This window comes from Malurus melanocephalus, unplaced genomic scaffold (assembly GCF_030028575.1).
Source record: "Malurus melanocephalus ecotype Western Australia unplaced genomic scaffold, MMel_1.1 scaffold_69, whole genome shotgun sequence".
NCBI classification, from domain to species: Eukaryota; Metazoa; Chordata; class Aves; order Passeriformes; family Maluridae; genus Malurus; species Malurus melanocephalus.
Window position 1 is genome coordinate 377,887 of NW_026623301.1, and position 14,587 is coordinate 392,473.

The window sequence follows — 14,587 nt, forward strand, 5'->3', positions numbered from 1 at the left end:
CAGATTTGCCACTTGCAACCTTGAATTTTGTCACAGCATACATCAACATGCATACCATATGTTGCTTCCTGAAACATTTTAAAATGRTTAGAATTATCTCTTCATGTCAGAAAATCGGTCAGAAACTTTTGAACTGTAGGGTACATTTTCTTAAAACCTGAAGTGTTTGCTAACACTTCTCAATTTTGCCTGTGTGTGTTAAACATTACAAGGTGAAATGTCATTTCAAATTAACATCAGATTGCATATATAAAGCAGACCCAATATTTTTTTCCCCACCATGGAGCTGAGTTGGCTTTTGTAGAGCAGATCTTATTCCACTGGGCCTTGTGCTGCAGCCATCACAAGAGAAAGGCCACCGTTCTTGCTGTCTGTACCAGTTACTGTAATGAGCAAATGCAGCACAATTCATCAAATCACCTTTGGCTCTTGTTTTTTAGCTAAAACCATGGCATTCTCTGGAAACCTGAGATGCCAAAGTTCTAACAAAACATGTATTATTCAGAGAAGATCTGAAAGTTTAAAAAACAGAAGTCAAGAAATTTAACTGTTTTTACCTAATTCCTTTTAATGAGAAACAGAATGTGCCAAACATCAGGGAAGATAGGAATTTACAATTTTGTGTCATTACACAGAATTTGTGGCAGATTAATTGGGATGTAAATGGGGCTAATCTTCATATATTCCAGATGGGTTTGCTTTTCTACTTCTTTTAGTAGTGTTATGGTCAGGTCTACACTTTGCTCAGAGCAACCTATTTTTCTTTCAGTTACTTCCTAAGCRGGAACAGAAAAGGAGACCCCAATGAATATTTGTTAATTCTCTTTTACAGAATCACAGAACCAATTCATTTGGAGCAGACCTTTAACATCATTGAGTCCAACCTCTGACCCAACACCACCCAGTTCAACTGGACCATGGCACTGAGTGTTTTCTTAAACACCATGTTTTCTTAAACACCTCCAGGGATGGTGACTCCACCACCTACTTAGGCAGCCCATTCCAATGYCCAAGCTCCCTTTCCGTGAAGGAATTCTCCCTGATCTRTTTGAAATCTACCAAAGGTAGCTAGAAACATTTCTGAGCTCCTATTTCTATAATGGAGTTGCCAACTCTCCAGACACTTCTTTAATGATCAGATTTCTCCCTGCCAAGAGGAAAAACACTCTTCTGACATGCATCAAAACTTTTGAAGCATTCTGTCTGTTTAGAAATGAATTAATTTTATTTTGTTCATTATGCAGTGGATTAATTTTCTTGACTAGTGGGCACAGCATTTCCATACTTGCTTGGTTAATGTTTTTTACCATAGTTTTCAACTTTTCAGACAGAAATTTTGATATTTGATCTGGCTTTGTGAGTACAAGTTTGAGGGAAAAGGCTGACTGCAGCTTGGCTGAAGACATTAATGAAAATATAAACCAAGCCTCACAGCTGAAGCAAGCACACCCAAACCCAAAACTAGTTTTGGAACCCGAATTTTGGGTAACTTGAGTCACATTTATGGAAACAACATTTCCTGGCTCCTTTTTCTCCTTGTGAAAATTACCGGCACAGAAGAATAGCAGCATTGATGGCATTTCCAGGAYCAAAGCTGGCATCTGAGTTGAGCAGTGGTGGGGGCACTTACCCTGGAGGAACAGGCTCAGGAGAGGACCTCAGCAGCCCTAGGGGCCTGTTTGGAGCAAAATATAACTCAGTAGTATGTAGTGGAGGATATTGAGTAGTCAGTGTTAGGCTTGCTCAACAGGTATTCGCACCTCCAGGCTTGCAGTTTGCTCTCAAGAGCCAGTTAGTAGTCGTGCTGGCTATCAATTCCTCTCTCTGCCACTGGTCTTGGTCTAAAATCTTTCCTGCAGACATCCCCTGTGAGGACACCCAGGATCGTTCAAGACAAGCTTAAATCCCACTAAGCTTTGTCTTTGCAGGGGTTGAAGCTGGAGCTGTGGCTGCCCTGGCCTGGGGCAGTGCGTGGTGTGRTGCTGCACTGGGCTGCCTTTGAGTGCAGTCAGAGGAAGGGGCAGCAGCCTGGCTGACCCAGCCACCCTGTTTCCAGTGCCTCACWTGCCCTGGAATATCTTGTTCAGCCCAGGGCTGGCTCAGGCGTGGCCAGACAGGCACAGGAAGTTGCAGCTGAGGAGCTAATGTGGTTGTGCACATCCCATCATCTCCTTAAGATCCCCAAGGAGGGTGAGCTTGATAAGGGTAGGCTGCTGTTTAACAAGACAGGAAGCTTTGTATAAAGAACTTCTGGTGCTTTTCTGTCATCCTACAGTATGCAAAAATACCATTTCTAGGAGGCAATAAGCTTTCTGCATCTCAGCTGTAATAAATGAGCCAATAGACACTTTCTACTGCRTAATTTATTCTGCTTCTGGTGCAGCAAAGGGTTTGAAGTTGTGCTGAACACACCACTTTCAAGTTGCTTTGGTTATTCCCTGCCCAGTGCTTCATTTGCAAAGCTCTCTTTGTGAGCCACTGGATGTACAGTTTGACAAGCATTTAAATTTGGAGGATGGCTCTTGTTGTCTGCAGCAAGGTGAGTCAAAAGAKCCTGGCATGTGGGCAGCTAAGCACCCACCAGGGCCCAAAAAAACACTTCAAGGGAGGATGAGAGTAGAGAGCTGACCTAAAAAGGCAGCCAGAAAATCTCAGCTGCTGGAATGCAKCAATCCATCTTTAGTTTCTTAGTTCATAACATCTTACCATTAATGACTGCAGGGTCAGATACTGTCTGACTTAATTTGCACAGAAGCATAGGCAAGTGTGTGTGTGTGTTTTTGTCTTTGGTGGAAAAGGAGCACGGAACCTACTTCAGCTGCTGTTGCAAGGCAAATAGCAGACCATTATTATTCAATCCACCTGGGCTTTGCAAATGTCAAGATGATATCACTCATGCTTGCTTAGTCATTGTTACACTTAATCATTTTTATTAGCTGGTGAACCAAGCAGTTTCTGTCAATGTGCTGATTGTCCCTTCAAAGCATGCAGCAAAAATAGATAGCGAGCAAATAATTATATCTGTAGTCCAAGCTCTTAATTTTAATGCAGACCTCTATAATTGTGGGAAGCAGGCCTACAGGAAGTTTTCATCCATGATGAATTTGCCCTTCTCTGAGGATTTAGATTCCATTTCTAATGGCAAAAGTAGAAGACAGCACCTGTGTTAGCAGCATGCTCATACTGGGGCAAATAAAGCCAGGAACACCCAGTATTCTGAATGTTTCCACAAAATGTCTCAACAGATATTTTTAATATTACATATATCAGGATATTCCTGCACTCCAGAGAAAAAAAAAAAAACAAACACAAGGGACTAACAGGTTTAACAATGAGGGAAACTGATATTTTAAAATATAGAAGTGTATTTCACCTGTAGGTTGGGGACGTCCCAAAAAAGATGGATATTTTCGAATTGGAGCTTTACTTCTGAAGAATCTTGATTTGTTTGGCAAGCTGTCCTATTTCAACAGTCCCTCCTCCTTTCCAGGCAGCGTGCCAGGAAAGAGACAGCAGCAGAGACAGGCAGTCAAAGGAAAACACGTGAGTCTGTGGAATCATCTCTTTTGGGACAGAACGAGGGCCTGCTTCCATCAAATTTAATCAGATTTAATACTCAACTGCTGGGAGCAGCTACTATTTTGCAACTGCAGAGAGGAAAAGATGTTTGGCTGAGCACAGGCAGGATGTGTTGGGAGAAGGTGGTGGTGATTCAGCCCAATATAAATGTGCCACTGCTGGGGTGGGGCAAAGTCAATTTTAGGAGGTGCAGCAAGTGTTGGCAGCTGCATGAAATAAATTAGTAAGTCGAATGAAGAAAACATCAGTGGCTCCAAGTAATTCCTATGCCCATGACCCAAATTTCCCTTCCTGGCATCCCATACTGCTCTGTGCCTGTACTGGGTTTACCTTACATTTCAGCAGAAAAGCTGAAAGTTTATTTCTCCCAAGAATCCATTTGTGTAACAACAATGCATCTGGGATGGAAACATTTCATCCTGTACAGGATGCTGGGCTATTTCTTCCGCCTTTTCATTACATACATTTTTGTTTAGTGAGCAGTGACCTAATAAAAATAATCACCAACTTTAGCTGCCACTAGCACAGACATTACTTAGCAAGGCAGATTGTCTTAAGTTAGAAAACCTGTCAAAATGCAAGATTTTTGAGAAATAGCTGAGSTCACTTGGTCTGTTCAGCCTAGAAAAAAAGAGACTGAGGGGAGACCCCATTGCAGTTACRACTTCCTTGTSAGGGGTARCAGAAGACCRGGGATTGATCTCTTCTTTCTSRTGACCAGTGACAGGACTCAAGGGAATGGCCTGAGGATATGTCCAGGGACATATATGTCCAGGGAGGTTTAGGTTGGCTATTAGTAAAAGGTTCTTCATCCAGAGGGTGGTTGGGCACTGGAACAGACTGCCCAGGGCAGTGGTCACAGCACCAAGCCTGACAGAGTTCAAGAAATGTTTGGACAATGCTCTCAGGCTCACGGTGTGACTCTTGGGGATGATCCTGTGTGGCACAGGGAGTTGGACTTGGTGATCTTGTGGCTTCCTTCCAAATCAGGATATTCTATGATGGCTCTGCATAGCTTAGATAGTGTAGTTTATTCCCCTTTGTAAGAGGAAAAGAAAATTTTTTTATATACCTGATACCTTAAGCCAGTTTGCCCTGGCCAGTCTGAAAGCAGAACTCCCTGACTTCCCACTGTGTGGAGTTAAGTCTGCTCAGGTCACAGTTAAAAATGCTGTAACACATACCATGGAAAATCCCAAATGTTGCATCTCCTTTGCTAGCATCTGAGAGCAAGGGAACAAAGGATCTTTGAACGGAGAAACTTGCAGTGTGAAAAGATTTGCTAACACTTTAGCATCAATTTTTTCATTTCCCCCTCTAAGCATATTGGCTGTAGGTTTGCAGTCAGTGTTTCCGATGTCAGGACCAATAGGGGAATTTAAAAGTATTGCTACCTTGGCACAAGCTGAAGCAGAGGTTATTCCTTTGAACACTAGCTGAGCATCCCTGGGCACTCCCAGCAGCTGCTGCCTCCGTGTCCTGACAGCTCGCAGGAGGAGCTCAGACCGGCGCCGAGCCCGTCCGAGCCGGCAGCAATGGGATCTGGCACACGGGGAGCCGCTTGTTCCCTCCCGCAGCCTGATCCCGACTGAAAAAGCCAGTATGAAAACGTTCCCTTTGCAGCCTCTGCTTCAAATCCAGACATGCAGGACCTGGAAAGTGCCAGAACACGGAGCACTGCCCTGCCATGGATGAAAGCTCAGCTCTGCAAGGCAGCAGGATGCGATGCCCAGCTCCATTTCTCGCCCTCCCTGCGGTGTCTGACCGGCTCTATTCCATCCGCTGCAGTTTGATCTGTGCGCTCATGCCTTGACACCTAGACACAGGGTCTTTGTGTGTTTGTCCCAGGTAGTTAAGGATAAATAACAGAGAGATCCTGAGCCTAGAAACTTCTCTGCTTTCTTCCCGTTAACCAGCTGCCTTCACAGGAGGCAGAGCATCTCCCTTGGGACCTGTCTTCCTGAGTGAATTCGAGTGGCACCGCTTTAGTTCTTTTGAATCGAGGAAGCAGATAATGCTCAGCAAATGACTGCTTCTGATAACTCAGGTTTCAGAGAAATGTCAGATAAAGTCTTCAAGGCAAACTGTAATGAACACAAGACTTTTATGTTCTTCCAAGATTTTTTGTTTTTCTCTAAGGCTGCCCTGTTTTTTCTGCCWCTTCCTTTAGGAAATATAAGAGCTCTGATCTCAAAAGAGGTTGCACATGTGCACACAAGAAAAACTACTCCAAAGGATGAAAGTGCAACCAAAACTTCACTTCCTATTTTAACTCTGCTTCAGGCAGAAATAAAAAGAGAGTAAATTATCTCTATGCACAGTCGCAAACATCCTGTAGCATAAGCTGCTGGTAAAACGGAATTATCTATGCAAGAAAAGTTAATTAAAGAAAGGTTTAGGAGATTCAACTGAGCACTGACAATGAATGCCAAGGACCAAATTTCCWAGAACATTTCCCATTTAATTGCATATTTTCTGAAGATGTCTGATTCTAGCAGTCCATACAAAGAAATCAAAGACAGAAGCTTCACCCTGAAATTCTTTCTGGAGCAAAGTCTCACAGAGATGCTTTACAGGCAGGGTAAAATAATTTTATGTGCTAGATATTACACCCCTATRATGAAATCCTGTGCCATTAGGGTTTTGAAGGAATTACTGTCACTGAAATCTCATATATTATCAGTGCAGAGTAGCAGTTTGGGWTTAGGTTGATGTAACCAAATATAAAAAACTGGTAACTACGTAAATAGAATGAAGTTGGGTAATTGCAACTTTCAATAGGAGATGGGTAGGATATATAACCAAAAGCCAATCCAAGAGCTAAACTTGATGCATTATCAGTTAGGTGTGTAAACTGCTCACATGGGTAGGACATTTGGAGATGTCATTAAAGGAGGTCATTAAGACATGCTATATGCTTTATGCTAAAGCAGGGTTTAGGCACTTGGTAATTATTTATGTTCCTGGGGAATGCTGAATGCTTTAGGACATTATGGAACAGTTAAGGAAGGATTTCCCTCCTTTGGGTTGGTTTCTTCTAGATTTTAAAATGTAGGCTAGGTGAAGTCACACATAAAAGTCACAGATACTCCAAGTCAGCCCAACAGATCCTGAGGTGAAACTCTAGGCAGAAGATGGCACAGGGTACCTAACAAAACACTGACAGGCTGGGTTAATTTTTCATGTTTTATCAGGACATTGTCAGCACATTCCTCAGGACATCAGATCTCTGACAAAATGCCACAAAATGTTACCTGTAATGTAACCACACAGCTCCTCACAACTGCTCCAACAAGTCAGCTGGAATCAAACTCAGCATGAAAAGGTGGCAGCACTCGAAATGTGTTCTCCAACACAACAGATGGCAAGCAGAGCCCAAAGCAAAACAAATCCCCAAAAGAAAACATAAAAACAAATATCAGAGGCGAATGGGCATTTAAAATAAATGAAGAAATGCATACAAAAGGAAAATGCCTTGAAGGGAGAATTTTGGAAGAATTACAAAATCATCAGATGAGAAAAAAAAGATCAATAGGTATAAATGTGAAATACAGAAAGGCTGACTTGTGTAATRCTGCTCACTCAGTCTGAAGGAGACTCCAGATGTCCCCTCTTATTTTTCCTGTAACTACAAGTTGAGAAATTGCTGGTTTGAAGACAGTGGCTAAGCTGGGGCTGGACATGGTGCCTCTTGTTTCACTACAAGAGTGAGAAACTACACCTAGGAAAGAGAAGCTACATTCACTCCACTGCAATGATGGATCCACTGGCTTGGTAGAAGAGTGAACAAAGCCAACAGGGGAAAAAAGGAGGGCCACTTCTGGTGAAGATACAGAGGATACTAGAGCAGCTAGAGGATACTAGCAGCAGCTAGAACCCCASTAGTCATGGATGTTAAAAGCAAAGTTAGGTTCGTATTGAAAGGATCTGGGGAGTTTAATGAATTGATAAAATTCCAAATTTGGGCTGCTTGCAGTCTTTACAGACTCAGGAAATTTAAAATTAATACAAGATTAACAAACTTAAAACYATGAGATGGTTTGGTGATGAACTGCAGAAGACCGCAATATCTGTAATCATCCATGATCTCAATTCCTATTATTTATAACAGTAATGTACTTAAACTCATCCTTCCGTGTTTTGGGAAATTATCAGTGGTCTTGCCTTCCATGAGCTGGTCAGTTTCGTTAACAGTGTGAGTCCTGTGAGCACACAAAGCAGTGACACAGAAGTGRGAAGTGGCAGGCATCCTGTGGGTGTGATCATGCAGCAAAGCCATGATCTTAATGAGAACCTGATTTCAAATAAACCTTGTAGCTGAAAGGCACAGCAAGTGTGAGCATYAATTTTTTGTGTAGCTTTTTGAGAATGAGAAGTCCTTCCACCTCGGATAAARCCTAGTGCTGAAGAGCAGCCCAAGACATGCAGGGCCCGCTGTGCTAGGTGGCAGCAAAGGCAGGGAAAGCCACCCTTCAGCGAGCCTGGCTCTGCATCCTGCACAGCTTTTTGYCAGCAAACTGAGCTCTCTTCCTGTTGGAACAGAGTGCACATGAGCACATGAGAATAACACTAARGTAAAGTATTGAAAAATGCATTATTGTGCAGACAACACTCTTTAGAGAGTAGCGTACTCTAGAGTTTGTTTATCCCAAAACCATGGGTTTCCAATCCATCTCCACATCAAATTCACCCGTGGTTCTGTGCTTGACCATGGGTCTGAAATGTTCCCTCAGCAGAAATACTGTACATCTGTACTTTCCTGCTTTCCAGCTTTGTTTCTGAAATCACTGAASAAATGCATCTTATATCTGCACAGCATTCAGGAGAAAAAGAAAAAAACTTCTCATCTCTAATCTACCTTTCCAAGATTCCCATTGCTATAAGACCAGGAAGGTACTGCTCCTTCCCATGCACACAGGTCTCTAGGTGCATTATTAGCACAGTATTAAACCAAGCTTCTCACTAGCTCCCAAACTAAGTAAAGTAGGAGAAAAACCCTGCTTGAATAATTTTGCAAGACATTTGGGATCTTTATTACCAAGTCCCTGTATTTAGTTTTTCAGATTTTCCTTTTTTTCCCCCTGGAAACTATAGACATGTCTTCATTCTTTTAATGCAAGAGAGACAAGTGCTCTGAATAAGCACTTTTCAAGCCACTTGCATTTTTTTTCTCTCCCTCTGTTGTAAAGAATCTAATTAAACTGTCTGCTACCTTTGTTCAGCCTAAAAAAAAGCTGCCCTGATTCTTTCATGTAGGTTTCATTAAAAGTTTTTTTAGATAGCTTTTTTTTTTCCTTAGAGGTAAATAATTTGCATAAAACCATGCAAAATAAATCCCTTTAACCCCAAATTAACTGGACCCCTACATGGCAGATGCCCACACAGTTAATGTGTCCCGTGCGCCCTGCATTTGGGGAGAGGAGTAGGAAACCATGCCTGAGGTAAAATATTTTAAAATGTGTTTCTATTATGTGCCTACTAGTTTTAGAGCCTTTGGTGGGGATTCACAGGGTTATAGGGATTTGGGACTCATGTGAAATGATCCTCGTAGCACTGCTGGGCTGCTGCTCCCTCTGTTACACTTCTTTTCCAAGCTAAAATAACAAACTAAAATAACAAACTACTCCCCTCAAAGCTTTAGCCAAACAGACACACATGAAAAAAAMCCCTCTGTGAATCTATCAGTCACATACCATCCCTGCTTGCAAATTCACTTACCCTASATAGGACATATATATTCTTTCCTCTCTTTGAACTCATGACATATTTAATTGTTTTGTAGGCTGTTTGCCCCTCAGCTCCCTTTCTTGATCACCTGAGGAAGGCCAAGAAATGGCATGTAAGAGGGAGTGGGAACATGGCTATGGGACAGAAAGGCTGAGGGATCATGGGGCTGGCCTTTCTTGCAGAAATTTGGCTGCTGCTTGAGGTGKCATTGCACACACAAATGTGGCAATGAAGCCCAAGAGAGCTGTCAAGGATATTGCASATGCTGCCAAAGACAGCAACAACTTGTGTAACAGTTTAATGATCTAAGCAGCTGCCCAGGAGGCAGAGGTAGAACAAACAGCATCTTCCCTGGAGCCTTTCCCAATTATTGGGGTCAAGACAACACTGGGATGAGGCTCAGCTCTCCCTTCCCCACTACTCAGTGGGTATCCCTGAATGGTGATCCTTTCAGGAGACTGAAGGGGTTTAAAACCAACAAATCATCATCTTCTGTCTCATGTGATGGGCCCTTCCCATGGAATGGAGGAATCCTGGGTTTCTGCACTCCCCTGGCAGCCCTGAGATCAGAGCCCAGAAATCTCCCTTTCCAGGGGCAGGGTCAATCTCCTCTTGCCTCTCCTGGGGTTGTGGACTGGCCATGGCCCCAGCCTGGAACTGCTGCCCCGTGTTGGAGAGCACTTTCGGTCACATTGGCCAAGGAGTGGGGAGCCCTGCTGACCCATTCCCTGGGCAAGGACAGCTGCTCTGGAGTTCCTCTTTCAAAACAGCCAAACCCTCATCCACGGTGTCCAGAACACCCTCTTTGACTGCTCTGGGTGGGATGCCTGCTGAGGTATCTCATGATTTCCTGGGCATCCCTGCTGGGACACCTGTGAGGTTCTCCAAGCCCTGGGTAAAGCCTTCTTCCAGTCCCAGAGCTACCCTGGGAGCCACTGGCATCACTACCACGTTCAGGGTTKGGAATTCCTGTGGTAATGTTGCCTAGAAGCATAAAATAATTACTGGTGGAAAGGATCTCTAGAGGTGATCTGTCCCAAAACATTGTCCAAGCTTGGCTGACTTTTGTTGTCTTTGCTAATAATTTCAGAAGGTCAAAAATTAACATCCTTTTTCTGAACCACTAGGATGAAAGAGTTTTAAAAAGGATTCGAGAGACAGGGTAAAATGACCACAGTGTACTTTATTTAATGATTTTGGTACCTTGTGTTGCAATAAAATAAAAAAAATCTACAAAATCCAAATATATAAAATTTTCAAGTTTCCCTTTTAAGTTTTACAAGAAAAATCAAGTTGTAACCAAGGAAATTTGTTAGTATGAAGCACTACTTTCAACTTCATTTCATCACAAATTGCAACTTACTTAACAGACCAAAATAACTATGGTACTGCAGTACATCAAATACTTCACACACTGTGTTCTTTACTATAGCACATGTAACCTCTGCCAAGGGAGGCAGTGGTCTCTAGCCAATAAAGACACTCTTCACAATCTGAACTCTAAAGGAATGTTTGTATACATGGATTCAGAATATATATATTTACAGGAAGATTTCTTTTTCTTTTTCTTTTTTTTTTTAATAACTATTTCGATTCTTCATTTCAAATAAAATACCAAATACATTTTTACAATGTTTACAAGTCAAAGCACAAGTTCTGCAATGATTATCATTCACCTCTAGTCACTGTGCTTGTACTGGGGGGGCAGAGGGGGGTATCTACACTGTTCCATACACACAAATGTGATTTTCCATCACTTTATTTCCGCAGTGGTGACTAAGGAGTATAAGCACAGTAACAATTCTTTTAGCACAATCAGTGTATAATGCAACAGTTTACAACAGAGAACCRAGAAACTATTGGTCCATACTGCTCAATTTGTTGTTTATCTGCCAAGTGTTATGTTAGTCTTTGTCACATAAATTGTGTACAAGAGAAGAGTTTAATAACACAACTTGAATAGGAAAGAGCATACATTTTTAAGGCAAATTAATAAGCAGCTTATGGTGGTTTTTGTTAAACTATACCCCAACAGAACCTAAAAATAAAATGTATGTTCTGCAACTGTYGATAATTATGTTTTCTTAAACTGATCTTCTCTATAAATTGATCAACATGGCTTTGAACCTGGCTATTCAAAATTGAAATAATTCCTCCCCCCAAATCCCCAAATACAGAAAGTGCATGACTTCATATGCGCCAAAACAAAAAAAAAGGCAGCTGAGGTAGTTAGATGTAAAATGTATTTACAAAAAAAAAACCCGAAAAACTAAAACGAGACATATACAGGAAAACCCACTCATTTGGAATTTTATATCATGCAACAACTTAAAGCAGGAAAATTTATGACTTCTGGAATAAAAAAAAAAGTAAAAATAACCTATGAATGAACACAGAATATACTAYTGGAATTTTAATTTCAAGTATTTGAGTGTATTTGCATGTGCATTTTTTACAGGCTTTGTATAGTATTAGGAAGTCATTTACTTTTTATTAGGCATCACATGAGACCTGGTTTGACCTCTGGGACTGAAGCTCCTGGAAGGCAGAAGCACACTGCGAGTGCCTGAAGATATGCCACCATGTGTGCCTGGAAGCACCACCAGCTCAGCCTGGGTGAGCTTCTACACACCCACCCATCCTCTACTGAGGTCACCTGAGCGTGACAGGGACAGGGATYCTGCGCCTGTGCCTCCCAGGGACTGGCAGGATGGATGTCCTGGATGCCCTCTGGGATGTACCCATGTCTGGATCCATGCAGGATGTGCATGAATGATCCCTGATGTTCCTGCAGAGCTGCTGTGCACACACCTAACGCAGGCAGTGACCCTGTGCACCAAAGAGAGGATTCCACTGTGGAGCAGCTACAGCTCCTCTTGGCCTTCCTGCCTGGGCCAGCACCATGGCACTTCAGCTCTCACAGGGACATTTTGTCATCTGGAGAGAGGGACAGTGCTCCCCCTCCTGCAGACAGGACAGTCTCCAAGAAAGGGTTYGCTTGAGCCCACTCAGGATGAATCRGGATTTTGGCTCACATKGTGGTTCCAGAGCTCCACCAACAGCCACTGTCACAGAGGCAGACCCAGCTTTGCCTTCCATTCCTGTCCAGAAATTGGAGCAGGCAGATTCTTTAGCAAAATGCCCAACTGTGGGGAGCAGGTGCCTGAAAACTCTTCAAGCTCTGGGAATGACTTTCACACAAAAAGCACCTACTTGTAGGAGACAGATAAATTTGGAGATGTGYTCCTGCCTTCAGCAGCAACAAAATAAAACCATTGCATTACTGAATGTGCAATGTGCTGGCTCTTCTGAGTCCTACTCTTAGATCCCTCTGCTGATGGCCACAACATGGGTACATGCAATTCAGTACCATGRATTCTGCACTAGCACCTGGCTGGAAGAGCATCACAGCAGGGAGCATCACAAACTGAAATARTTCTGATGTTAGTGGTTTTCTTTTTGTGTTTGTTTTTTGATTGGCCTGTGGAAAAAGTAGGATTTCTACTTCTGAAGTATGTGCATATGCTGCCCTTTATTTTTATTTTCTATTAAACAAGGAAATCTTGAAGCCCTTCTAAAATTTTTAAATTTTTTTTAATTATTTTTTTCTTTTTTTCTTTTCCTCCTAATTTTACCCTTCTAAGCTCACTGTATTTTAAATATGATTTTCAAAAATGATACATGAGTTTGGCCAGCCTCATCTCCGGCAGCCCAAAATGAGGCGTCATTGATGTTCACAGACTGCTGAATGTGTGTGCTGTGGTGGCAGAGCTGGTAATGCCCCATTACAMTTGGACATCCTGCACATCATGGCCTTTTTATTTTTTCTGCTAGAACTAGATGGAAAATTAGAAGACTGTGAGATTTCTTGATGTGGCAKGATATTGTAGCTTTATCCAAAATGTTTGTCAGGAGTTTCTGCTCATTTGCTCAGACTTTTTGAACATGAGAGGGAATGTCTCAGACAAGTCAAGGTTTTATATTTTTATGTAAATCTAAGCAGAAAAAGATGCTCTGATTTTGAAGAGGGGCGAAATATTTTTTCAGGACTGATTTTGTAAAACACAAATATACTAAAAGGCACACTTTTGCAATGGGTGTAAAAATCCTTTTCCTGCATGAGAAACAATGTTAAAGACAACCCTCTGCATCTAAGGGAATGCAGCTCGATGTTTCAGGGTGTTGGCACTGTGAGTATTTGCCATATGGAGACATCCTCTGCACTGTGTCACAACTTTTATTTGCCACCTTTCCAAATACAAATAACATTTCCAAGTCTCTGCACTCACAATCAACATCTGCCCCAGGAAGAAGGGGTCCCCTTCTCACCCCCAGCTCAGTTGTGTCACTGAGAGCCATTGGAAAAATGGAAGAGGATCTACCTGCACCTGTCTGATCCCTGTCCTTGTGCCWTTGAGCTGCCTCTCTCCTCTTTCTGTGTGACCCAGCACTAAAGAATGAGTTTTATCAGGATCCAAATGCTAAATCCATTTTCAGGGATTTAAGTGATGAAAAATGATACAGGCAAATATCATGGAGCACTGGGACAGCAAGTTGGGTAGAGGGACTCTTGCCTGAGCTTAGGATAAAATTTCACTTCCCCAACCTGTCCACGTTTTTCCCTGGAGTCCAGTGACTTGGATTTTACAGAAATATGCATATTTGTCCTGAAAATGAAATTGAAATGTGTAGCTCAAATGATAACTTTTATTYCACAGAGAATATGAAAATATAATGAATATATACTCAAGCTATCTGAATATTTAAACAGACTTTTTAATTTRTCCTGGAATCCAGCCAGGTGTCTTGGCTTCATCCAGTAACTAACAGAATTGGAAGACCTAGAAATGCTTTAGTATTATTTGCAGTGGACTATTTTTTTAACACAAAGCCTGATATTGCTTCCTTAGACATTTTCAATAACTTAGCCAAATCAGTATAGAGTGCAAAATGACTGACAGTTTCACTTGACAGTAAAGTTCAAGTGCACTGTAAGTAGTTATTAAAGAAATTCCTTAAAAAATAAATTTTACTTAGAGTGACGTTGCAAAATTTAAAAGCAAAATGCCCACGTGTTTTCTCCTGGGGCTTGTTGGACTCCATTAAAGTCAATAGAAAGAAATCCACTYGCTGTGGTGGAGCTTCAGGGAAGCCCTTTATGATTATAAACTGCCTGTAACCAAAGCAAATCCCAGTATAATAAATACTCTTAATACTCTTGTCCAGAGCACTGGTGTAAGTATGAAAGTATGACTTATTGACATGTGCACATGTGCAATCA